This window comes from Rutidosis leptorrhynchoides, chromosome 9 (genome assembly GCF_046630445.1).
Source record: "Rutidosis leptorrhynchoides isolate AG116_Rl617_1_P2 chromosome 9, CSIRO_AGI_Rlap_v1, whole genome shotgun sequence".
NCBI classification, from domain to species: domain Eukaryota; kingdom Viridiplantae; phylum Streptophyta; class Magnoliopsida; order Asterales; family Asteraceae; genus Rutidosis; species Rutidosis leptorrhynchoides.
This window is the reverse complement of record NC_092341.1, coordinates 227801555-227828210: the sequence shown is the minus strand read 5'-3', so window position 1 is coordinate 227828210 and position 26656 is coordinate 227801555.

Here is a 26656-nt window from a genome sequence, read left to right as displayed (position 1 = left end):
ATTTTGTGCATTATCCTATGACCTAACATTTAATACTTTTTAATTTTAAAATCCCATTAAGAATTAAAATATTTCTTTTTCTTTTAATTATTTTATTCTTTTTACCTAATTTTTTCAAGTATAAATACCCCTCATTTCTCATTCAAACTCACACCAAAATTTCTCTCATTCTCTCTTTGAAGAATTACTACTAGTAAGTATTCTTTTCTTACTTTTTTTTTTACTTTTTACTTTTTACATTTTACTTTTTACTTTTTACTTCGGTTATTATTTTTACCGAAACATGTAAATAATGTTATAAATTATATGCAATTAAAAATAAAATAAATAACATGTATACACTATTACTATTACTAGCACCTATAACCTACTACTTATATTGTAACATAAAAACATTTTGGGATATGTATTAGAGATGTATAGATCTTCGAACTTTCTTGACGAATGGTTTCTATGAGATTCTAGGCAGAGGGTTTGGATTTCCGATTTAAAGGGTCCTATGGCTCAAGCCCCTAGATCTAAATTAGCCATTCGAAGGGAAATGGGTGATTGGAAGCTTATCTAATACGGCAAGTATCCTAAAATGGAAAACACTGATAAAAGTAGAAACTCTCTAGTCATAGAAACTTAGTAAAATAAGAAACTTTCTATAAATGGAAACTTTATAAAAATAGTAACTTACTAGGAATAGAAACTTAGTAAAACAAACTATACTTAAACACATACTTAAACTTAAACATGGGCAAAACACTTAACTACTCTTAAATGTCAATACCTGCTCACTCGTTCAACTCTTTATTCCGAGGAATAACTCTCTCTCTACTTACTAAGGTGAATTCATAGCCCCTCTTTATTGCTAGCAAACTTACTTACTTTACTTGGGGTGAGACACATGCTGTTTTTACTTTTTACGATTTAGACACAAGTACCAAACTGTTAAACTATGCTATACCCGGCTATGTCCGACTAAGTCCCTACAGTGATATTTTTAATTGCTGCTGCATGCTTAATTATTGGGGGTAGGCCTATCGGGAGTAACGTCCCCGATACATTTGACTACTCTTTGTATTACTTAATAATGACATTAAATCAACAAGGACAGACACAACTTGTCATGGGGCAAACTTAAACGTTTAGTCTAAATATCATGCATTGGCATAACTTTTTGATCCTGCGGGAGATTAACTTTACCAACTAAATCTTGTGGTCTAAAACAACGACAAACTTTTTGTTAAACCTATGAACTTCACTCAACCTTTTTGGTTGACACTTTAGCATGTTTTGTCTCAGGTGCTGTTTGATTCAAGCTCTTATACTTACTGCTTATGTGATGCTACTTGGACATAGGATCAAGAGATATCGCATTTATTACTTCTGCATGTGAACATTTACGTTATTGTTATTCCTGTCATTGTAATGACATTTCATTTTCCGCTGCGTACTCATTAAAGTTAAATTCATCATTTAGTATTGTTCTCGTTTATTATAATATGTTGGTATGTTTTGATATTAGAGATGTTCCTTCTAGACCCTATTGGGAGGACGTTACAGATTGGTATCAGAGCATAACCAGGCTGTTATAGAGAACCAGGATTGCATTTTTATGTGTGCCTTACTTGTTAGCTAGGGTGCCTTAGCAATCTAGGAAACTATAACCTTTCCTGCCTTAGACTTTAAAGCACTTAGGATTGCCTTGTAATCTTAAAATATATGCCTTACAATCCTATCCTAAAACTGATCAAAATCTCCTTCCTAATGTTATGATGTCTAATTATCATCAAACGACCAAAATGAATCTTTTCAAGCCAATCGAAAAAGATACTGAAAGGTCTTCCACAGAAAGACCAGTCCAAAGTCCACCTTATGGCTTTGGTGGTCCTCCCTCACCAAATTATAGCCCAAATACTACTCTAAAGTTACATGGGTCTCCTGAATACTATCCAATCCCGAGGAATAAAGACAAGAGGAAATGTCTTGAAGAAACTGGGCCGTCAAAGAAAAGATCCCGATCTCCTTTCTACGATGAAGTTGATGCCAAGTACGAGCTCATGAATCTACGAAAAACTACCGATCACCTAATTCGCCATATTGCAAGGATCGATTTTCAAATGAAGGAAAAAGACCTAGTGATCAAGAAGCTCATGGAGGAAAATGCTGAACTAAAGAAAGAGATAAAGTTGGTGAAGTATGAAGGTGATAGAAATACCCGATAGGGGAAGCAATCTCTCTCCTACCTAAGAGAAGATGTTGACCTTAGATTGAAGATGGAGGAAAACCGCGTGAATAATCAACTTTCTATAAGGGACCACAAGTACCATGTAATCAACAATGAAGTTTCTAACCTTTATGATAATCTCGAGTTCCTGCATGAGAAATAAAAGGCGAAGAATGACAAAGTTGAGAAGCTTATGAAGAAGGTTGAGGACGAGAAGGAATATGAATCTTAATATTCTTTAATTATCTTTCTATTTTCCATCTATGTAAAGGCTATGCCTTAAAACTATTTCTATTTCCGAATCGTATATTAAAAGGCTTATTTAATGCCTAGTTCCTTAATAAAATAAAGTGTTTTATTTATATCATGTGATATTAATACTTTATCTTATTCCTACTTGTAATTGGTCAAATTTGTTAACTTATCCGACTTATGTTCACTTTTATGTAGTGACATCATGGTTCGTTCAGCTGCACCTACCGTTAACAACGTTGTGTTAACTACTGAACAATTCTAACAGTTACTCGCTGCCGTCCAAGGCAACGCCCAAGCTAACCATGCTAATCCACAACCGAAACCTTGTTCCTACAAGGATTTTTCAAACTGTCATCCTCCTGCATTTAAGGGGACTGAAGAAGCTGTCGAACTAGTCTGTTGGTTAGAGAAGATGGAATCTATTTTCTGTATTTGCAACTGTGGTGATAACGATCGAGTAAAGTATGCCACTAGCTCATTGGGTGGCAATGCTTTAACTTGGTGGACTGCTCATGCCAAGTCCGTAGGAATTGATAATGCTAATGCAATTCCATGAGATGAACTCAAAAGCATGATGGTCAACAAATTCTGTCCTCGAATTCAAGTTCAGAAACTTGAAGCTGAGTTCTGGGAACTCAAGGTCAAGGGTACTGACATTGAGAACTATACCAATCGTTATCTGGAGCTTTCTACTCTATGTCCTAAAATGTTTCCTACTGAAGCTAGAAGAATTGAGCGGTATATTGAAGGTCTTCCCGAGGATGTTCAAGGGAATGTTATTGCTGCTGAGAAGGTTACCTTGGATGCTGTGATTCTCATGGCACAAAATCTCATGTTGGCCAAGAGAAGAAGGGCGTCGACCAATAAGCAAGTTGAAACCAAGGGTAATGATGGTAAGAGGAAGTTTGAGCCATCTCAAGGTTCGGCTCAGAATGATAATAAGAAGCCTGCGGATGGTACAAGGTCGAATTATAAGGGTACTTATCCTTTCTGTATTCATTGTGAGAGGCATCACCCGGGGAAGTGTACTGCGGTTTGTGCGTTGTGTAAGAAAGTGGGACACGTTGCTAAGACGTGTAAGACTCCTCCGAAGGATAAGGCTATTGTTCCGGCCAAAGCTCCCCCTACATGCTATACTTGTGGAGAGAAGGGACACATTAGTCTGAATTGTCCTAAAAAGAAAGATAATCCCGCTACTGGAGCTAATGCTACTGCTGCGAAGGGTCGTGCATTTGTTATTACTGCTGCTGAAGCCCGAGATGAAGATGAAGTTATCACAGGTACGTATCTTGTCAATAATTTCTATGCAACTATTTTATTCGATACTGGTGCCGACAGAAGTTACGTGTCTAGTGATTTTTGTACTTTATTTGCTGAAAAAGCCTCAACCCCTAGAAACTAAAAGATTAGTAGAAGTAGCCAATGGAAAGGTCATGCAAGTCGATAAAATCTATAAAAACTGTAACCTAATCTTAGCCAATAAAGAATTTAAGATAGACCATTTGCCAGTCGAGCTCGGAAGTTTTGACGTCGTAGTTGGAATGGACTGGTTACGTCCATTGAGAGCTGCCATCATGTGTTACGATAAAACCATTCATGTTCCATTAGGAAATGGAGAGACTCTTATCATCCAAGGTGAAAAGAGTGGTTCCAATCTCAATATTATCTCCTGTATTAAAACCCGCAAACACCTTATGAAAGGCTATCCAGCTATTCTAGCCCACGTTAAGATGATCGAATCGAAAGAGAAGTGTATTGAAGATGTACCAGTGGTTAAAGACTTTCCCGATGTGTTTCCCGAAGATCTTCCTGGTCTTCCACCTCCTCGACAAGTTGAATTTCAAATTGATTTAGCTCCCAGTGCTGCTCCTATTGCTAAAGCACCATACTGTTTAGCACCTTCCGAAATGAAGGAACTTTCCAACCAGCTCCAAGAACTATTGGATAAAGGTTTCATTCATCCAAGCTCATCCCCATGGGGAGCTCCTATTCTATTTGTTAAAAAGAAGGATGGTACGTTAAGGATGTGCATTGATTACCGCGAACTTAACAAGCTTACTATCAAGAACTGTTATCCGTTGCCACGTATTGATGATCTATTCAACCAACTTCAAGGGTCAATTGTTTATTCAAAGATTGATTTGAGGTCCGGATATCACCAACTTAGAGTCAAGGAATCTGATATTCCTAAGACTGCTTTTCGCACTCGTTATGGGCACTATGAATTCTGTGTCATGCCTTTTGGTTTGACCAATGCTCCTGCCGTTTTCATGGATCTCATGAACCGTGTCTGCAAACCTTATCTCGATAAATTCGTCATTGTTTTTATTGATGACATTTTGATCTACTCCAAGAGTGAGAAGGAACATGAGCAACATCTGCGCGTGATTCTTGAACTCTTACGAAAGGAATAACTATACGCTAAGTTTTCTAAGTGCGAGTTTTGGCTCAAAACCGTACAATTCCTCGGACACGTTGTTGATAGTAATGGAAAACATGTCGATCGAGCTAAGATTACCGCTATCCAGAACTGGAAGATACCAAAGACTGCGAAGCATATTCATCAATTTTTGGGACTTGCCGGTTATTATCAGAGATTCATAAAGGATTTTCCCTTCTTGCCAAACCTCTTACGAAGCTAACTCAAAAAGGGAAGAAGTTTGAGTGGTCCGAAGGACAGGAATTTGCTTTCAAGATTCTGAAAGAGAAGTTGACCACAGCCCCGATTCTATCTTTACCGGAAGGTACTGACGATTTTGTTGTTTACTGCAATGCCTCAAAGCAAGGCTTTGGTTGTGTTTTAATGCAACGTGAAAAGGTTATTGCCTACGCATCTAGACAGTTGAAGAAACACGAGTAGAACTATACCACACACGACCTTGAGTTAGGTGCCGTGGTATTTGCATTAAAGATATGGAGACATTATCAATATGGTACCCAGTTTACGGTGTACATTGACCATAAAAGTCTTCGACACATCTTTGATCAAAAACAACTGAATATGAGGCAAAGCCGATGGCTCGAGTTATTGAACGATTATGACTGTAAGATGGAATATCATCCTGGCAAGGCAAACGTAGTTGCCGATGCCCTCAGTCGAAAAGACGATGTTAAACGTGTTCGTGCCTTAAACCTGAAAATCAAATCAAATCTTATATCACGAATCTGCGAAGCTCAACTGGAAGCTATTAAACCAACACTTATCGAAGGTGAAGGACCTATCAGTTTCGAGAACCAACTCCAAGTGAAAGCTAATGGTACACGGTACTTTGGCAACAGAATTTGGGTTCCTCGCTTCGGTAATCTCCGTGAACTAGTCTTAGATGAAGCGCATAAGACTAGGTATTCTATTCATCCGGGTTCCAGTAAGATGTACCACGATGTGAAGGAATTCTACTGGTGGCCTAATATGAAAGCCGGCATTGCTACTTATATTAGTAAGTGTCTCACTTGTTTGAAAGTCAAGGCTGAACATCAAAAGCCTTCTGGTCTATTGACACAACCCGATATTCCGTAGTGGAAGTGGGAATGTATCGCTATGGACTTTATTACTAAATTGCCCAAGACTTCTATTGGCAATGATAATATATGGGTCATAGTAGATCGTCTTACTAAATCTGCTCATTTCTTACCGATCAAGGAGACCGACAAGATGAAGAGATTGTCACAACTGTATATCAAAGAAATTATCTCTCGTCATGGTGTTCCTATTTCAATCATATCCGATCACGACAGTAGATTCACTTCCAGATTCTGGAAATCCTTACAAACTGCTCTTGGAACTCAACTCGACATGAGTACTGCTTATCATCCGCAAACTGATGGTCAAAGTGAACGAACCATTCAAACATTGGAAGATATGCTTCGTGCTTGTGTTATCGACTTCGGCAAAGGCTGGATAGACATTTGCCTTTGGTTGAATTCTCTTACAATAATAGTTACCACTCAAGTATTAAGGCTGCACCTTTTGAGGCCTTATACGGACGAAAATGTAGATCCCCACTGTGCTGGTATGAATTAGAGGACAGACAGTTAACTGGTCCTGAAATCATACACGAGACAACCGAAAAGATAGTTCAGATTAAGAAACGAATAGAAACTGCCCGCAGCCGACAGAAGAGCTATGCTAATAAAGGTCGGAAAGATTTGGAATTCCAAGTTGGTGACAAAGTCACGTTGAAAGTATCCCCTTGGAAAGGCATCGTTAATTTTGGTAAACGAAGCAAACTAAGTCAGCGTTTTGTTGGACCCTTCAAGATTACTGAAAGGATCGGACCCGTGGCTTATCAATTAGAATTATATGCGAAACTTAGCAGCGTACACGACGTATTTCATGTCTCGAATCTTAAAAAGTGTCTCGCTGATGACACTCTCGTTATTCCTTTAGATGACATTCGCATTGATGATAAAATGCACTTCATAGAGGAACCCGTAGAAGTCATGGACCGATCTGCTAAACACTTAAAACAAAGCACCATACCTATTGTTAAGATCCATTGGAATTCACGACGTGGCCCCGAGTATACTTGGGAACATGAAGACCAAATGAAACAGAAATATCCCCATCTCTTCTCAACTGCTGATGCATCCGAGAAGTCTACCTAAAAGTTCGGGACGAAGTTTTTATTAACGGGGAGGTACTGTAACAACCCTCACTTTTCGACTTCTAAATTACTGAATTAACCCTAGGGTTATATGTCTGACTATATGTATTAAGGGTTGTTATATACAATTAAATATTGACCGAATAGTAATTTTTAGTCAACAATGTACGCTTAAATAAATAATATATTATTAATTTATATAATTTGACATAATTTAACTAAGTATATAAACTTTGTATCACTTTTATTATTTAGTTAATGTATTATATATTTAACTATATACTAAATCCAATTATATATAAATGTAATAATATTTACAAACTTACTAAAACTATAGTTTAATAATTAAAATCATAATTAATATTAAAAATACAAAATAACGAATTATTTATTATTTTTATACAAAATTTGTATTTATTAATTAAAAAAAATAATAAAATAAAATATTATTGACAAATATTTTTGGAAAAGCATTAAATCAATTTGTTTATTTATATAAAAAAATCCTTAAAATAAATGAAAAAATAAATAAATAAATAAATAAATAAATTACTTTTTAATTAAAAATTGTAATGGAAAAACTACTTTTATTATTTTATTTTGTGCATTATCCCATGACCTAACATTTAATATTTTTTAATTTTAAAATCCCATTAAGAATTAAAATATTTCTTTTTCTTTTAATTATTTTATTCTTTTTACCTAATTTTTTCAAGTATAAATACCCCTCATTTCTCATTCAAACTCACACCAAAATTTCTCTCATTCTCTCTTTGAAGAATTACTACTAGTAAGTATTCTTTTCTTACTTTTTTTTTTTACTTTTTACTTTTTACTTTTTACGTTTTACTTCGGTTATTATTTTTACCGAAACATGTAAATAATGTTATAAATTATATGCAATTAAAAATAAAATAAATAACATGTATACACTATTACTATTACTAGCACCTATAACCTACTACTTATATTGTAACATAAAAACATTTTGGGATATGTATTAGAGATGTATAGATCTTCGAACTTTCTTGACGAATGGTTTCTATGAGATTCTAGGCAGAGGGTTTGGATTTCCGATTTAAAGGGTCCTATGGCTCAAGACCCTAGATCTAAATTAGCCATTCGAAGGGAAAGGGGTGATTGGAAGCTTATCTAATACGGCAAGTATCCTAAAATGGAAAACACTAATAAAAGTAGAAACTCTCTAGTCATAGAAACTTAGTAAAATAAGAAACTTTCTAAAAATGGAAACTTTATAAAAATAGTAACTTACTAGGAATAGAAACTTAGTAAAACAAACTATATTTAAACACATACTTAAACTTAAACATGGGCAAAACACTTAACTACTCTTAAATGTCAATAGGTTGACTTTCCTGCTCACTCGTTCAACTCTTTATTCCGAGGAATAACTCTCTCTCTACTTACTAAGGTGAATTCATAGCCCCTCTTTATTGCTAGCAAACTTACTTACTTTACTTGGGGTGAGACACATGCTGTTTTTACTTTTTACAATTTAGACACAAGTACCAAACTGTTAAACTATGCTATACCTGGCTATGTCCGACTAAGTTCCTACAGTGATATTTTTAATTGCTGCTGCATGCTTAATTATTGGGGGTAGGCCTATCGGGAGTAACGTTCCCGATACATTTGACTAAGTCTTTGTATTACTTAATAATGAAATTAAACCGACAAGGGCAGACACAACTTGTCATGGGGCAAACTTAAACGTTTAGTCTAAATATTACGCATTGGCATAACTTTTTGATCCTGCGGGAGATCAACTTTACAAACTAAATCTTGTGGTCTAAAACAACGACAAACTTTTTGTTAAACCTATGAACTTCACTCAACTTTTTTGGTTGACACTTTAGCATGTTTTGTCTCAGGTGCTGTTTGATTCAAGCTCTTATACTTACTGCTTATGTGATGCTACTTGAACATAGGATCAAGAGATATCGCATTTATTACTTCTGCATGTGAACATTTACGTTATTGTTATTCCTGTCATTATAACGACATTTCATTTTCCGCTGCGTACTCATTAAAGTTAAATTCATCATTTAGTATTGTTCTCGTTTATTATAATATGTTGGTATGTTTTGATATTAGTGATGTTCCTTCCAGACCCTATTGGGAGGACGTTACACAAGCACATCACCGTGGGGAGCTCCTGTTTTGTTTGTTAAGAAGAAGGATGATACATTTAGGTTGTGTATCGACTACCGAGAGTTGAACAAACTTACTATAAAGAACCACTACCCACTACCGAAAATCGACGACTTATTTGATCAACTACAAGGCTCGTCGGTTTATTCGATGATTGATTTACGTCCTGGGTATCATCAAATGCGGGTGAAGGAGGATGATATTCCAAAGACTACTTTAGGACGCGTTACGGTCATTACGAGTTTATGGTTATGCCGTTTGGGTTGAATAACGCACCAGCTGTGTTCATGGACCTCATGAACTGAGTGTGTGGACCATAACTTGACAAGTTTGTCATTGTTTTCATCGATGACATACTTATTTACTCAAAAAATGATCAAGAGCACGAAGAACATTTGAGAAAAGTGCTAGAGTTGTTAAGGAAAGAAGAATTGTACGCTAAGTTTTCAAAGTGTGCATTTTGTTTGAAAGAAGTTCAATTCCTCGGTCATATAGTGAACAAAGAAGGTATTCGGGTGGATCCAGCAAAGATTGAAACCGTTGAAAAGTGGGAAACCCCAAAAATTCCGAAACATATACGCCAATTTTTAGGACTAGCTGGTTACTATAGAAGATTCATCCAAGATTTTTCTAAAATAGCAAAACCCTTGACTGCATTAACGCATAAAGGGAAGAAATTTAAATGGAAAGATGAACAAGAGAAAGCGTTTCAATTGTTGAAGAAAAAGTTAACTACGGCACCTATATTGTCATTACCTGAAGGGAATGATGATTTTGTGATATATTGTGACGCCTCAAAGCAAGGTCTCGGTTGTGTATTAATGCAACGAATGAAAGTAATTGCTTATGTGTCTAGATAATTGAAGATTCACGAGCAGAATTATACGACGCATGATTTGGAATTAGGCGCGGTTGTTTTTGCATTAAAGACTTGGAGGCACAACTTATATGGGGTCAAAAGTATTATATATACCGACCACAAAAGTCTTCAACACATATTTAATCAGAAACAACTGAACATGAGGCAGCGCAGGTGGATTGAATTGTTGAATGATTACGACTTTGAGATTCGTTACCACCCGGGGAAGGTAAATGTGGTAGCCGATGCCTTGAGCAGAAAGGACAGAGAACCCATTCGAGTAAAAGCTATGAATATAATGATTCGCACTAACTGTAACAACCCAACCCAATATACAATCGAACACGTATAAGAAATTTTTTTTATTACAGGGGAGTGCGCCACGCGCACCACCTCAGGGTGCGCGGCGCGCACAGGCCCACATTCAGTTCTGTCCGATTTCGTCAATTTTCAATTAAAGATCTCCCACTTCCCGACATATTTAGACGAAACGCTTTTCACAATATGTTATAATGGTTAAAACTCACACGATTCAATAATAAAATAAGTTTTACAAAACGGGGCCCACATCGGCCGTTTTACGAGTTTCATACAAAAGTTTGAGTTTCGACCGCACTAGTTTAAATTCCAAACGACACTATGAGCATGGTGTTTGGGGTTAAACTACCCAATCTCGGTCAAACTCCAAAGCTATCACATCCCAAAAGCGTCCCCCAAACAACAAGAGGGATCTCTAATCCAATCGAAGGCCCTTACCCTTGTCAACGCCGGAGCCTATAAAAAGATAAACAACGAGAGGGTAAGCAAAGCTTAGTGAATGCAATAATTATACACATACATATATAATATACCTACTTGCAACCTCAATACACATACCGAATACATGCTAGCAACACAATTAGCTTATCATCAATACGAGGCTACCAACCTCCAATACCACAAGCTAGCACAACAATCGCATAAATATATATAACTTGAACAATATAATATGCTTTCGCTTACAACACAATAACCATTGTTAACCATAACACACACAAGGGAACGGTACTCGCACAATGACCGTTAGTATGCACTAACCCCCTAGGTGGACGTCCGCACTTACTGAACCACCCTTCACGCACATGTGGTCCCCATCGTACAAAAGAGTAGTGAATCCACACGCCCGGATAACACTATAGTGAATCCACACGCCCGAATAACACTAACCACAAGCCCGCAAGCAAATACACTATATACGCACATATATAATTATTCTACTCACCTTAACGCCTTGGTGACAAATCAAACTCGTAACCTTCAACGCGACGTACCTATTACATTAGGCATACAAATCAATCACCCAATTTCGTTATCGTTATTTACTTTAATTGTCATTATATTGTCATTATATTTAATTGCACTTTTAATTATCACAATTTCATTATCGTTATTTACTTTACGCTTTAAATTAAGTTATATTTATTTTTAATATTTTACATTAGGTTTTAACTGCAACTTAAGTTTAAAATCGACAAACCGGTCATTAAACGGTAAAAACCCCCTTTTATAATAATAATACTACTTATATATATTTTTGTATTTTTATAATTATAAGTTAAAAATATAGCGTTAAGCTTGTTTAAAAGATCCCTGTGGAACGAACCGGACTTACTAAAAACTACACTACTGTATGATTAGGTACACTGCCTATAAGTGTTGTAGCAAGGTTTAGGTATATCCATTCTATAAATAAATAAATATCTTGTGTAAAATTGTATTGTATTTAATAGTATTTCGTTATAAAAATAATACTATTTCCTAGTACACCTCGCACACATCATAAACCGACGATAATAACCGGCCAATCGAGAAAACTTCGGATTTCTGTAGGCGTAGTCGGTCGTCCCCAACTCTTTACCGTCTCAATCTTCCCCGGGTCTACTTGAATACCATTTTCGTTCACGATATGGCCAAGGAATTGAACTTCCCTTAGCCAAAATTCACATTTGGAGAATTTAGCATACAACTTCTCCTTCCGCAACGTCTTTAACACACCCCTTAAATGATTTTCATGTTCCTTCATACTTTTTGAATAGACAAGTATGTCGTCAATGAACACAATCACTGACTTGTCCAACATAGGTTGGCACACTCGGTTCATAAGATCCATAAATGTCGCCAGTGCATTCGTAAGACCAAAAGGCATAACTACGAATTCAAAATGCCCATAACGCGTTCGAAAAGCCGTTTTCTCGATGTCTTCCTCACGGACCCGCATTTGGTGATAGCCGGACCGTAGGTCGATTTTAGAGAAATACGTTGCACCTTGGAGTTGGTCGAACAAATCGTCAATCCTAGGCAATGGATAAGGATTCTTGATCGTCACTTTTTTCAACTCCCGATAATCGATGCATATCCGCATACTACCATCCTTCTTCTTCACGAATAAAACCGGAGCGCCCCATGGTGAAGCACTCGGTCGAATAAAACCCTTCTCAAGCAACTCTTGGGTTTGATTTAACAACTCTTGCATTTCCGTCGGCACTAAAAGATAAGGAGTTTTAGCAATGGGGGTAGCCCCCGGAACCAACTCAAGGCGAAATTCAACTTGTCTTTCCACCGGAACACCCGGTAACTCATCCGAAAAAATGTCTTCAAATTCACTCACCACCGGAATTTCACGAATGGATGGTGGCTCGTCACGAGTATCAACAACATGGGCAAGAAAAGCCATGCCACCGCCAATAAGAAAATGACGTGCCCGTGCAAAAGTGCATATCGGTACAAGTCTTCTTCGTTTATTGCCATGAATAATTAACTCTCCCCCACTTGGGGTTTTTACTGGAATAAACTTATCATGGCATGCAATATCGGCTCTATTATGATCGAGCCAATCCATACCAACGACGATATCAAAATCATCCAAAGTCATCGGAATGAGATCGATTTTAAAATTTTCTGCACCAAACACAATGTTACAATTTTTACACACATCAACCACTAGCGCCGTCTTGCCATCCGCTATTTCAACTTCTACCGGACAACTTAACTTAAATAGCGGTTTATTTAACTTAGGCACGAATCTTGGAGAAACAAATGATAAATTGGCACTACTATCAAATAGGATTCGTGCCGGATTAGAGTTAACCATGAAAGTACCTGAAACGACTTTGTCGGATTGCTTGGCCTCCTCATTCGTCATCAAATAGTTGCGACCCCTAGCCGTGCCCGCCACTTTCTCCAACTTCTTCACATGATCACCCCGCAACTCGGGACACTCCGACTTCCTATGTCCTTCTTTTTTACAATTAAAACAAGTGAACTTTGTCGTTGCCGGGTTCGTGCAATCACGGGATAGATGACCGTATTGCCCACAATTATAACACCTAGGGTTGAACTCTTTAGAACTGCCCTTCTTTACACTACCAACACTCTCGGAGCCCTTCTTGTTCCTCTTGCTTGAAAAGTTCGATTGGCTCGAACCTTCGAATTTTCTCTTAGAAAAGGAGAAATCACTTTGTCTTGGAACTTCCGGTTCGAAGCCCCGGGCTAACTCAAACAATTCGTCAAAAGACTTAGCCATACCCCGACTAATCTTACGCTTTAACTCTTTGCTTAGTGTACGATAAAAATCTAGCATCAACTTGTGGTCATCACCAACATACTTCGGAAAAAAACGAGTCTTTGCCAAGAAGGTAGACTTGAGAGTAACCAAGTCCATTGAATCTTGTTGCAAATTGTGTAACTCGTCCCGGATTTTATCAAGGTCGGAAGGAGTTCGGTATTCTTGGAAAAATTCCTTCTTAAACTCCTCCCATGTCAAGCTCATGCATTGCTCTTCACTGTATAATTTGATTTTATCATCCCACCACAACTTGCCCTCTTCGCGCAACATGCTAGACCCATACCTCGTCTTCTTCTCGGGAGGACACTCCACGGTACGGAACGCCCCCTCGATATCGGAAATCCAACAAGTGCTTTTTCAATGGATCCCTCACCCCATTAAACATCGGAGGTTGAGTATCCTTGAAATTCTTGTAGTGGAAGTCCCGCCTTCCACCCCCACCATTACCTTCACCCCCTTCGCCTCGAGGATAAATGTTTCTAGCTTCTAAAGCCTCCTCGATTGCGGCTTTCATTCGTTCATTGATCATTTCGGTCACTTGTCCATCAACCGACTCTTGGAAGACCTTTCGAACATCGTCGAGAAAATCCTTTTTTAGCCTTTTAAAGATGGCCTCAACCTTGGCCGTGAGTTCAACATCCTCACTCGTACTTCCGTCATTGGTGTTGTGTCCATTTCTCATCTTTATTCTATAAAACCAAATAAAATTAAGTAACGAAACGAAAGGACTTAACACATATGTATATACATATACACTACACTACCCAATCTTGCTCAAAAATCGTCGTACATCGCTTGTTTGACACGATTTGAACCCGTAACAATGGCAGCTAATCATTGTTACGCGAGCACGTCGCATTAACTTGCTAGTACAACGTCTATCTCGCTTGATGATTGCTAACACAACACAAAACAATTAGCGCAAGGTTAGTTCACATAAACCTAAGCACTAATCAACTCCCGGTCCGACCCGTCTCTTACAAGTCCCACATAAAGCGCATATACAAATAAATCTAAGTCTAGGCACCTATTTCAAGTCGCCTAAATCCCTTAGACCATGCTCCGATACCACTTGTAACAACCCAACCCAATATACAATCGAACACGCATAAGAATTTTTTTTTATTACAGGGGAGTGCGCCACGCGCACCACCTCAGGGTGCGCGGCGCGCACCGGCCCACATTCAGTTCTGTCCGATTTCGTCAATTTTTAATTAAAGATCTCCCACTTCCCGACATATTTAGACGAAACGCTTTTCACAATATGTTATAATGGTTAAAACTCACACGATTCAATAATAAAATGAGTTTTACAAAACGGGGCCCACATCGGCCGTTTTACGAGTTTCATACAAAAGTTCGAGTTTCGACCGCACTAGTTTAAATTCCAAACGACACTATGAGCATGGTGTTTGGGGTTAAACTACCCAATCTCGGTCAAACTCCAAAGCTATCACATCCCAAAAGCGTCCCCCAAACAACAAGCGGGATCTCTAATCCAATCGAAGGCCCTTACCCTTGTCAACGCCGGAGCCTATAAAAAGATAAACAACGAGAGGGTAAGCAAAACTTAGTGAATGCAATAATTATACACATACATATATAATATACCTACTTGCAACCACTCAATACACATACCAAATACATGCTAGCAACACAATTAGCTTATCATCAATACGAGGCTACCAACCTCCAATACCACAAACTAGCATAACAATCGCATAAATATATATAACTCGAACAATATAATATGCTTTCGCTTACAACACAATAACCATTGTTAACCATAACACACACAAGGGAACGATACTCGCACAATGACCGTTACTAACCCCCTAGGTGGACGTCCGCACTTACCGAACCACCCTTCACGCACATGTGGTCCCCATCGTACAAAAGAGTAGTGAATCCACACGCCCAGATAACACTATAATGAATCCACACGCCCGGATAACACTAACCACAAGCCCGCAAGCAAATACACTATATACGCACATATATAATTATTCCACTCACCTTAATGCCTTGGTGAGAAATCAAACTCGTAACCTTCAACGCGACGTACCTATTACATTAGGCATACAAATCAATCACCCAATCAAGTTGGTCAACCAACTCATACACCATTCAAGTGTCATTTTGACCCATTTTAAGATCAACACACCCTTTTGGGTCACCCATATACCCAAATAACACCCATTTACCAATTAGCTAGGTGTGCTAGTAATTTACTAACCAATTGGGACTCATAAACATCAATTAACACTTTGAAACCCTAGGTTAGTTACCATTGAGTCTTAATGACTCAATCTTACCCATGAATACCCAAAATCATCACATATAGGTTTTATGTTCATCATTAATCCAAACCCTAACCCTTAAACCAATTAAAACAAGGAAATCAAGATTAGAGCTTACCACCATAATCACAACGTAGCTAGTGATGAGACGAACAACTTTAAAGCATGCGATTTGACCCGAAAGCAACTTCTTCCTCTTGGATTTAAGCTTTCTCTCACTTAAAGGGTTTCTCACTCTAGAATTGAATGGGAGAGATGATAAGGTTGGTGAAGTGTTGAATATGCCTTCAACCACCATCCAAGCTGGCCTTTACAGCCCTAACTCATCCCCATGTGAAAAGACAAGATTACCCCTCATTTAATCTTTTAAACAAAAGCTGGAATTCGTCAACAGTAGCAGTGCGCGGCTCGCACAAAGAGCTGGGCAGAATCTGACTTTGGTTTAATTCCACAAAAGTGCCCATGCTTTATGTAACATAATTACACTACTGTACAATACTGATTACTCAAATAAAGGAGGCACAACAAGGAGTTTTAAAAGAGGGAAATTTAAAGGATGAAATACCTAAAGGATCGGAGAAGCATCTTAATATTCGGGAAGATGGAACCTGGTATAGGGCTGAAAGTATTTGGGTACCAAAATTTGGAGATATGAGAGAAATGGTACTTAGAGAAGCTCATAAAACCAGATACTCAATACATCCTGGAACGGGGAAGATGTACAAGGATCTCAAGAAACATTTTTGGTGGCCGGGTATGAAAGCCGATGTTGCTGAATACGTAGGAGAATGTTTGATGTGTTCTAAGGTCAAAGCGGAGCATCAGAAACCATCAGGTCTACTTCAACAACCCGAAATCCCGGAATGGAAATGGGAAAACATTACCATGGATTTCATCACTAAATTGCCAAGGACTGCAAGTGGTTTTGATACTATTTGGGTAATAGTTGATCGTCTCACCAAATCAGCACACTTCCTACCAATAAGAGAAGATGACAAGATAGAGAAGTTAGCACGACTGTATTTGAAGGAAGTCGTCTCCAGACATGGAATACCAATCTCTATTATCTCTGATAGGGATGGCAGATTTATTTCAAGATTCTGGCAGACATTACAGCAAGCATTAGGAACTTGTCTAGACATGAGTACTGCCTATCATCCACAAACTGATGGGCAGAGCGAAAGGACGATACAAATGCTTGAAGACATGCTACGAGCATGTGTTATTGATTTCGGAAACAGTTGGGATCGACACCTTCTGTTAGCAGAATTTCCCTACAACAATAGCTACCATTCAAGCATTGAGATGGCGCCGTTTGAAGCACTTTATGGTAGAAAGTGCTGGTCTCCGATTTGTTGGAGTGAAGTGGGGGATAGACAGATTACGGGTCCGGAGATAATACAAGAAACTACCAAGAAGATCATCCAAATTCAACAACGGTTGAAAACCGCCCAAAGTCGACAAAAGAGCTACGCTGACATTAAAAGAAAAGATATAGAATTTGAAATTGGAGAGATGGTCATGCTTAAAGTTGCACCTTGGAAATGCGTTTTTCGATTTGGTAAATGAGGGAAATTAAATCCAAGGTATGTTGGACCATTCAAGATTATTGATCGTATCGGACCAGTAGCTTACCGACTTGAGTTACCTCAACAACTCGCGGCTGTACATAACACTTTCCACGTCTCGAATTTGAAGAAATGTTTTGCTAAAGAAGATCTCACTATTCCGTTAGACGAAATCCAAATCAACGAAAAACTTCAATTCATCGAAGAACCCGTCGAAATAATGGATCGTGAGGTTAAAAGACTTAAGCAAAACAAGATACCAATTATTAAGGTTCGATGGAATGCTCGTAGAGGACCTGAGTTCACCTGGGAATGAGAAGATCAGATGAAGAAGAAATACCCGCACTTATTTCCAGAAGATACGTCAACACCTCCAACTACTTAAAATTTCGGGACGAAATTTATTTAACGGGTAGGTACTGTTGTGACCCGAACTTTTCCATGTTTATTTATATTAAATGAAATTGATATTTACATTATTAAGTATTTCCAACATGTTAAGCAATCAAACTTGTTAAGACTTGATTAATTGAAATAGTTTTCATATAGACAATTGACAACCCAAGTTGACCGGTGATTCACGAACGTTAAAACTTGTAAAAACTATATGATGACATATATATGAATATATATATATATATATATATATATATATATATATATATATATATATATATATATATATATATATAGTTAACATGATATTATGATAAGTAAGAATCTCGTTAGGTATTTTAACAATGAGTTATATACATAAAAATGAGACTATTGAATTAAGAAACTCGAAAACGATATATATAACGATTATCGTTATAACAACGTCTTACTATATACATATGAATCATATTAAGATATTGATACACTATATTTAATCATGATAAATGATAAGTAAACATATCATTAAGTGTATTAACAATGAATTACATATGTAAAAACAAGACTACTAACTTAATGATTTCGAAACGAGACATATATGTAACGATTATCGTTGTAACAACATTTAACTGTATATATATATCATACTAAGATATATTAATATATCATAATATCATGATAATGTCATAATTTAACATCTCTTTAGATATAATAAACAATGGGTTAACAACATTTAACAAGATCGTTAACCTAAAGGTTTCAAAACAACACTTACATGTAACAACTAACGATGACTTAACGACTCAGTTAAAATGTATATACATGTAGTATTTTAATATGTATTCATACACTTTTGAAAGACTTCAAGACACTTATCAAAGTACTTCTACTTAACAAAAATGCTTACAATTACATCCTCATTCATTTTCATCAACAATTCTACTCGTATGCACTCGTATTTGTACTCGTACAATACACAGCTTCTAAATGTATTTACTATTGGTATATACACTCCAATGATCAGTTATTAGCAGCCTATGTGAGTCACCTAACCATATGGGAACCATCATTTAACATCTAGCATGAAATATCTCACAACATTACAAACTAATGGAGCCTATATGGAACCCCTAATCTCACGTGAATTGGAGTACTCACAAACACACTTTCATTTCAATTTTCTTGAATCAAATTACTCTCTCTCAAGTATTATTACATTGTTCTAAGTTTTCTTCATCATCTTCATCAAAATCTAGCTCCATCTAGTTCATAAATCTATACATAAACCAAGTTACAAAATAACTACTCAAGAAAACACCAACAACACTTTCAAGTTTACTAGCTTACTTCCAATCTTGCAAATCCATTTCAAGTGATCATCCAATCTCAAGAAATCTTTCTTATTTACAGTAATATATCTTTCTAATACAAGGTAATATTCATATTCAAACTTTTATTCAATTTCTATAACTTTAACAATCTTATTTCGAGTGGAAATCTTACTTGAACTTGTTTTCGTGTCATGATTCTACTTCAAGAACTTTCAAGCCATCCAAGGATCCTTTGAAGCTAGATCTATTTTTCTCATTTCCAGTAGGTTTATCCACAAAACCTGAGGTAGTAATGATGTTCATAACATCATTCGATTCATATATATAAAACTACCTTATTCGAAGGTTTAAACTTGTAATCACTAGAACATAGTTTAGTTAATTCTAAACTTGTTCGCAAACAAAAGTTAATCCTTCTAACTTGACTTTTAAAATCAACTAAACACATTTTATATATATATATATGATATGCTAACTTAATGATTTTAAACCTGAAAACACGAAAAACACCGTAAAACCGGATATACGCCGTCGTGGTAACACTGCGGGCTGTTTTGGGTTAGTTAATTAAAAACTATGATAAACTTTGATTTAAAAGTTGTTTTTTTTGGAAAATGATTTCTCTTATGAACATGAAACTATATCCAAAAATCATTGTTAAACTCAAAGTGGAAGTATGTTTTCCAAAATGGTCATCTAGACGTCGTTCTTTCGACTGAAATGACTACCTTTACAAAAATGACTTGTAACCTATATTTCTGACTATAAACTTATACTTTTTCTGTTTAGATTCATAAAATTAAGTTCAATATGAAACCATAGCAACTTGAATCACTCAAAACGGATTTAAAACGAAGAAGTTATGGGTAAAACAAGATTGGATATTTTTGCTTGTTGTAACTACGTGAAAATTGGTAACAAATCTATATTAATCATATCCTAGCATATTGTATTATACATGTATTCTAATATATTATGTAATCTTGGGATACCATAGACACGTATGCAAATGTTTTGACATATCATATCGACCCATGTATATATATTATTTGGAACAACCATAGACACTCTATATGCACTAATGTCAGAGTTAGCTATACAGGGTTGAGGTTGATTCTAAAAATATATATACTTTGAGTTGTGATCTAGCCTGAGACATGTATACACTGGGTCGTGGATTGATTCAAGATAATATATATCGATTTATTTCTGTACATCTAACTGTGGACAATTAGTTATAGGTTACTAACGAGGACAGCTGACTTAATAAACTTAAAACAGTAAAACGTATTAGAAATGTTGTAAATATATTTTGAACATACTTTGATATATATGTACATATTTGTTATAGGTTCGTGAATCGACCAGTGAGAATCCATCTATCCATCAGATTATCGATATTATTACGGGAATCGAATGTTCCTAAAGATTATGGCTTCATCATCAAACCCTAATCCGATTCGACAATCAACTTGAATCACTCAAAATGGATTTAAAACGAAGAAGTTATGGGTAAAACAAGATTGGATATTTTTGCTTGTTGTAACTACGTGAAAATTGGTAACAAATCTATATTAATCATATCCTAGCTAACTCATATTGTATTATACATGTATTATAATATATTATGTAATCTTGGGATACCATAGACACGTATGCAAATGTTTTGACATATCATATCGACCCATGTATATATATCATTTGGAACAACCATAGACACTCTATATGCAGTAATGTCGGAGTTAGCTATACAGGGTTGAGGTTGATTCTAAAAATATATATACTTTGAGTTGTGATCTAGCCTGAGACGTGTATACACTGGGTCGTGGATTGATTCAAGATAATATATATCGATTTATTTCTGTACATCTAACTGTGGACAATTAGTTGTAGGTTACTAACGAGGACAGCTGACTTAATAAACTTAAAATAGTAAAATGTATTAGAAATGTTGTAAATATATTTTGAACATACTTTGATATATATGTACATATTTGTTCTAGGTTCGTGAATCGACCAGTGGCCAAGTCTTACTTCCCGACGAAGTAAAAATTAGTGAAAGTGAGTTATAGTCCCACTTTTAAAATCTAATATTTTGGGATGAGAATACATGCACTTTTATATATGTTTTACGAAATAGACACAAGTAATCAAAACTACATTATATAGTTGAATGATCGAAGCCGAATATGCCCCTTTTTGCTTGGTAGCCTAAGAATTAGTAAACCGATCTACTAATTGACGCGAATCCTAAAGATATATCTATTGGGCCTAACGAACCCCATCCATGGTTGCGGATGCTTTAGTACTTCTATGTTGTTTTATCATGTCCGATGGATATCCCGGAATGATAGGGGATATTCTTATATGCATCTTGTTAATGTCGGTTACCAGGTGTTCACCATATGAATGATTTTTATGCATGCATGCTGTTTACAAGAAATGAAAATATGAAATCTTGTGGTCTATTAATACAAATTGATAAATATATAGGCTAAACCTATAACTAACCAACATTTTTGTTGATGTTTTAAGCATGTTTATTCTCAGGTAATTGTTAAGAGCTTCCGCTGTTGCATACTAAATTAAGGACAAGATTTGGAGTCCATGCTTGTATAATATTGTTTGAAAACTGCATTCGAAGACATATGTTGTTGTGTAATATTATTGTAAACCATTATGTAATGGTCGTGTGAATATGTTATACTTTTGATTATCATTTTTAAACCTTTAACGATAAATTAAAGGTTATGCTTTGTTTTAAAATCGAATGCAGTCTTTGAAAAACGTCTCACATAGAGGTCAAAACCTCGCAACGAAATCAATTAATATGGAACGTTTATAATCAATATGAACGGGACATTTCATTAACGTTATAATAAGTACCCCTGTTTCCAAAGGTTGAGATAGAGGTTTAACTTTTGACGTAGTTACGGTGAATTTCCGGATTTCAAAGAATTTAAAGATAATCCTTGAAATCTATAAAAGATTTGATTCTCCGGTAATCAAGGAAATTATTATCCTCTTTGATTAAATGCGGTAATCTGCTTCGATTTCTATGTCTGGTATTTCGCTATAAATTGGCCTCTTCCGTTTCATTTATTTTCACCACTCCTATAATCTTTTTCCTTATTTCATACATCCAGATAGATTGTAAAAATGCTAAATTCAGTCCTGATTCTTGATATTTTTCTGGCTATAGTATCCTTCATTCTTCTTTTTCATCTGCCACCAGAAGAAGTTATTTTCTTCTACTATTACCTTGGGGTTATAATATTTTTAATTCTCCCGTGTCTTTACGTTGCAATACGTATTGATATACATGGTCTGTAATTTATGTGTTGTTGTCAAGCTTTATATTTTCCCTTATATTTAGGAGCTCCATGCTTTTGTTTCTTCTTCCTGACTTTAAATCAAGCGAATAATGGTCCAGAATTCGTAGGTATGGAGTTTCGAATGATCATAATATACAACATAGAATGGAAAGGTAATAGCATGATTTGATATGTCAAATTACCAGAATATCCGAAAAAGACTGAATCATCAAGAAAAATATTTTCTTGATAGTTTAGAGGTTAAATAGAATGAAAGAGTTATGTAACATGGTTCATGATGATGGTATGATCTGTGAACCTTATTTACGTTCCATTAGAAACTCAGCATGACTTACTGTAATATAATCACATTGATCAAGTATCATTATATTATTCTAACTCATGCTTCAGTTCCCAACACTACTTCAAAAACATTCATATTTTAAATTCGAATCTTTCAGAATTTAGAAACTAAAACAGTTTCCTTACTGATATCACGAAGAGATAAATGACTTCAGATAAGAATAGTTATGAAAATATCTTCAGAAATATCGAGAATATTTATAATGAAAGATACGATGATATCTTAGAATTTCTAATATCGAAGGATGATAAAGAAGATTTGTCCGTAAAGGTACAGAGTTAGGAGCAAGGTATTCGTTAATGACTTCAGCAGACACTGAATCATTTGGATTCTTTGAAGGTAGGTTTAGTCTTTGTGATTTGTCCACAGCCTCCTTCATGGTTTGCTCAATCTGTTTTCCAGTTCCAAACCTTCTATTTTTCCGAGCTTTGCTAACACATTATTCTTTATCATCAAACTTTTGACTGTTAAGGTCGTTTACAGTTTTTGCTGCTTCATCAGCATTTTTCCAAAATTTGGAGAATTAGTTCGCAGTTTAGAGTGTTTTTCAGAAACTTCACATTCGAAGTGTGTAAGTCTACGAGATAGACGTTATATGTACATATATAACTGTTGGCGTAGAATTGCTGAGAAATTCGAGAATAATGATTGAAGCTTTTTGGTATGACAATTACCGTTACAAGATGCAGATGAGTACATGATAGGGTTTCAATGAATATAATGATTTTTCGGAAAGTTAAAGATCAACGTTGTTGCTGGTAAGTTTACTGCTAATGTGGTGGAATATAAACGGTGAAAGGACCCGTTCATATACATTATAAACGATTCACAATAATTGATTACATCGCGAGGTATTTGACCTCTATATGATACATTTTACAAACATTGCATTCATTTCTAAAAGACAAACTTTCTTTACAACGAAAGTTGACGGCATGCATACCATTTCATAATACATCCAACTATAATTGACTTAATAATAATCTTGATGAATTTCAACGACTCGAATGCAACGTCTTTCAAAATATGCCATGAATGACTCCAAGTAATATTTCTAAAATGAACAAATGCACAGCGAAAGATTTCTTTAACACCTGAGAATAAACATGCTTTAAAGTGTCAACCAAAAGGTTGGTGAGTTCATTAGTTTATCATAATCATTCATTTTCATTATTTTAATAGACCACGAGAATTTCATTTCCAGTTCTCATAAATATACGTCCCATGCATAGAGACAAAAATCATTCATATGGTGAACACCTGGTAACCGACATTAACAAGATACATATAAGAATATCCCCTATCATTCCGGGAAATCCTTCGGACATGATAAAAACGAATTCGAAGTACTAAAGCATCTGGTACTTTGGATGGGGTTCGTTAGGCCCAATAAATCTATCTTTAGGATTCGCGTCAATTAGTAGATTGGTTTACTAATTCTTAGGCTACCAAGCAAAAGGGGCATATTCGGCTTCGATCATTCACACATATAATGTAGTTTCAATTACTTGTGTCTATTTCGTAAAACATTTATAAAAATTTCGCATGTATTCTCAGCCCAAAAATATAAAGGGTAAAAAGGAAAATGAAACTCACCATACTGTATTTCGTAGTAAAAATACATTTAACGTCATTGAATAAGTGCAAGGTTGACTTCGGATTCACGAACCTATATTAATTATATATATTTATATGTTGGTCAATATTTATCTAACAATTTAGGTCAAGTCGTAGTGTTTCACAATCCTAATGCTCGAGACTAATATGCAAAAGTCAACAAAAGTCAAATTGACTCAAAATGATTTCCAAAATTTATACATGATTATTATATAGTTTAAATATCGTCGTTTTATATTTATTAAATATATTTAAAGGATTTATTAGAGTAAATAATAAAATTCAATTATTAATAAATAAAATTTTATACAAAGATATACTTTTACATATCTTAAGTAATAAAGTTCTTAAAATATTATGATAGGTTAAGGTAATTATATTATCTGTAATACATATTTATTTGATAACAATAACATTGTTCATAATAATAAGTAAAAGTTGTATTATTTTGCAATAATAATTATTATTATTCTATTAATAAAATATCAATATTTATAATTACTAAAAAAATGATATTATGATAAAATGATAATTCTAATTATGATGACTTTAATATTTATGATACTTTTTAATATTAACTTTAAAATAATAATTCTATTTAATATGATAATAATAATGATATTTTATAATAACAATGACATTTCTATTAAACTGATAATTTTTGTTAAAATGATAGTTTTAATACTAACGATACTTTTAATAATAATATTAATGATAAAAAAATGATAAGAACGATAATTTTATCTAAATCAATATCTTATAATATTTTAATTTCATCATGATACTCATACTCATTATTTCCTAATCGTTTCGTTTAATAGTTTTTAATCGTCTTTTATATCGTTTTCATAATAATGATAATAATAGTAATCAAAATAATTAGGTGTTACTAATATTAGTTTTAATTACAATAATACTAATATTGATAATTACTATGACATTATTAACGATAATACTAATAATTATTTTATTGATAATATAATAATAATAATAATAATAAGAATAACCACTTTTAAATAATGATATATATATATTAATAATGATAATAATAATAATAGTAATAATAATAATAATAATAATAATAATAATAATAATAATAATAATAATAATAATAATAATAATAATAATAATAATTAGATAATAATAATAATAATAATAATAATAATAATAATAATAATACTAATTATAACTTTAACGATAATAACAATAGTAATAATAATAAAAATAACAATTTTTAATGATAATTCCTTTTATTGATAAAGATAATAATAATAATAACAATAAGATAAAACTAGAACGACGATAATAACGACGATAATAATAATCATTTTTAATAATAATACCAATTTCAATTGACTATAACTCCAAATCTGTTCATCGAAACCATTCGATATCTAAATGAAAAGTTCTTAATTTTTCGCTAGCTTTCCAACGACATGCATATCTTATACCTTATCTCAACTGTATATGTAACTAATTCAGGATTCAACATAATCTAACTAAAGGCAACATCACAAGTACAAGCATGCATAATCCTATATACTCGAGCACTAGTCAGGGATACACTATTAGTATGTAAAAATTAAATTATGAGCGCTTACGTATCAATATTGAGATTCAATATTGCAGGAAAGGTGCGTAGACGCAACGGAGATGATAAACACTAAATTGACCTCACGATCATACCCATGAACCATACCCATCACCTCCAAAGCTATAACCCATAATTTCCTTACCCCTATCCCGCTCCCAAAACGTGTTTTGAAATAACTTGCGCATGACCTCGTTGTAATATTTTATGTATACTACTTAATAATAATACAATAATACTAATATTAATACAATTAATGATATTATTAACCTTAATAATAATATAAATATATACAAAGGAGATATCGATCGAGCATATATGTGTGTGTGTAACAAATGTACTAAACCCGTTTGTTTTATAGACTTGTCCAGCCATTGACCCCCATGCGATTGCATGGGGTCTATGGTTTAACTTCATGCATTCGCATGATAACACCAACCAACACCCATTCTAATTATTGAGGCTGCCGACATCTTTTTTGATTTAT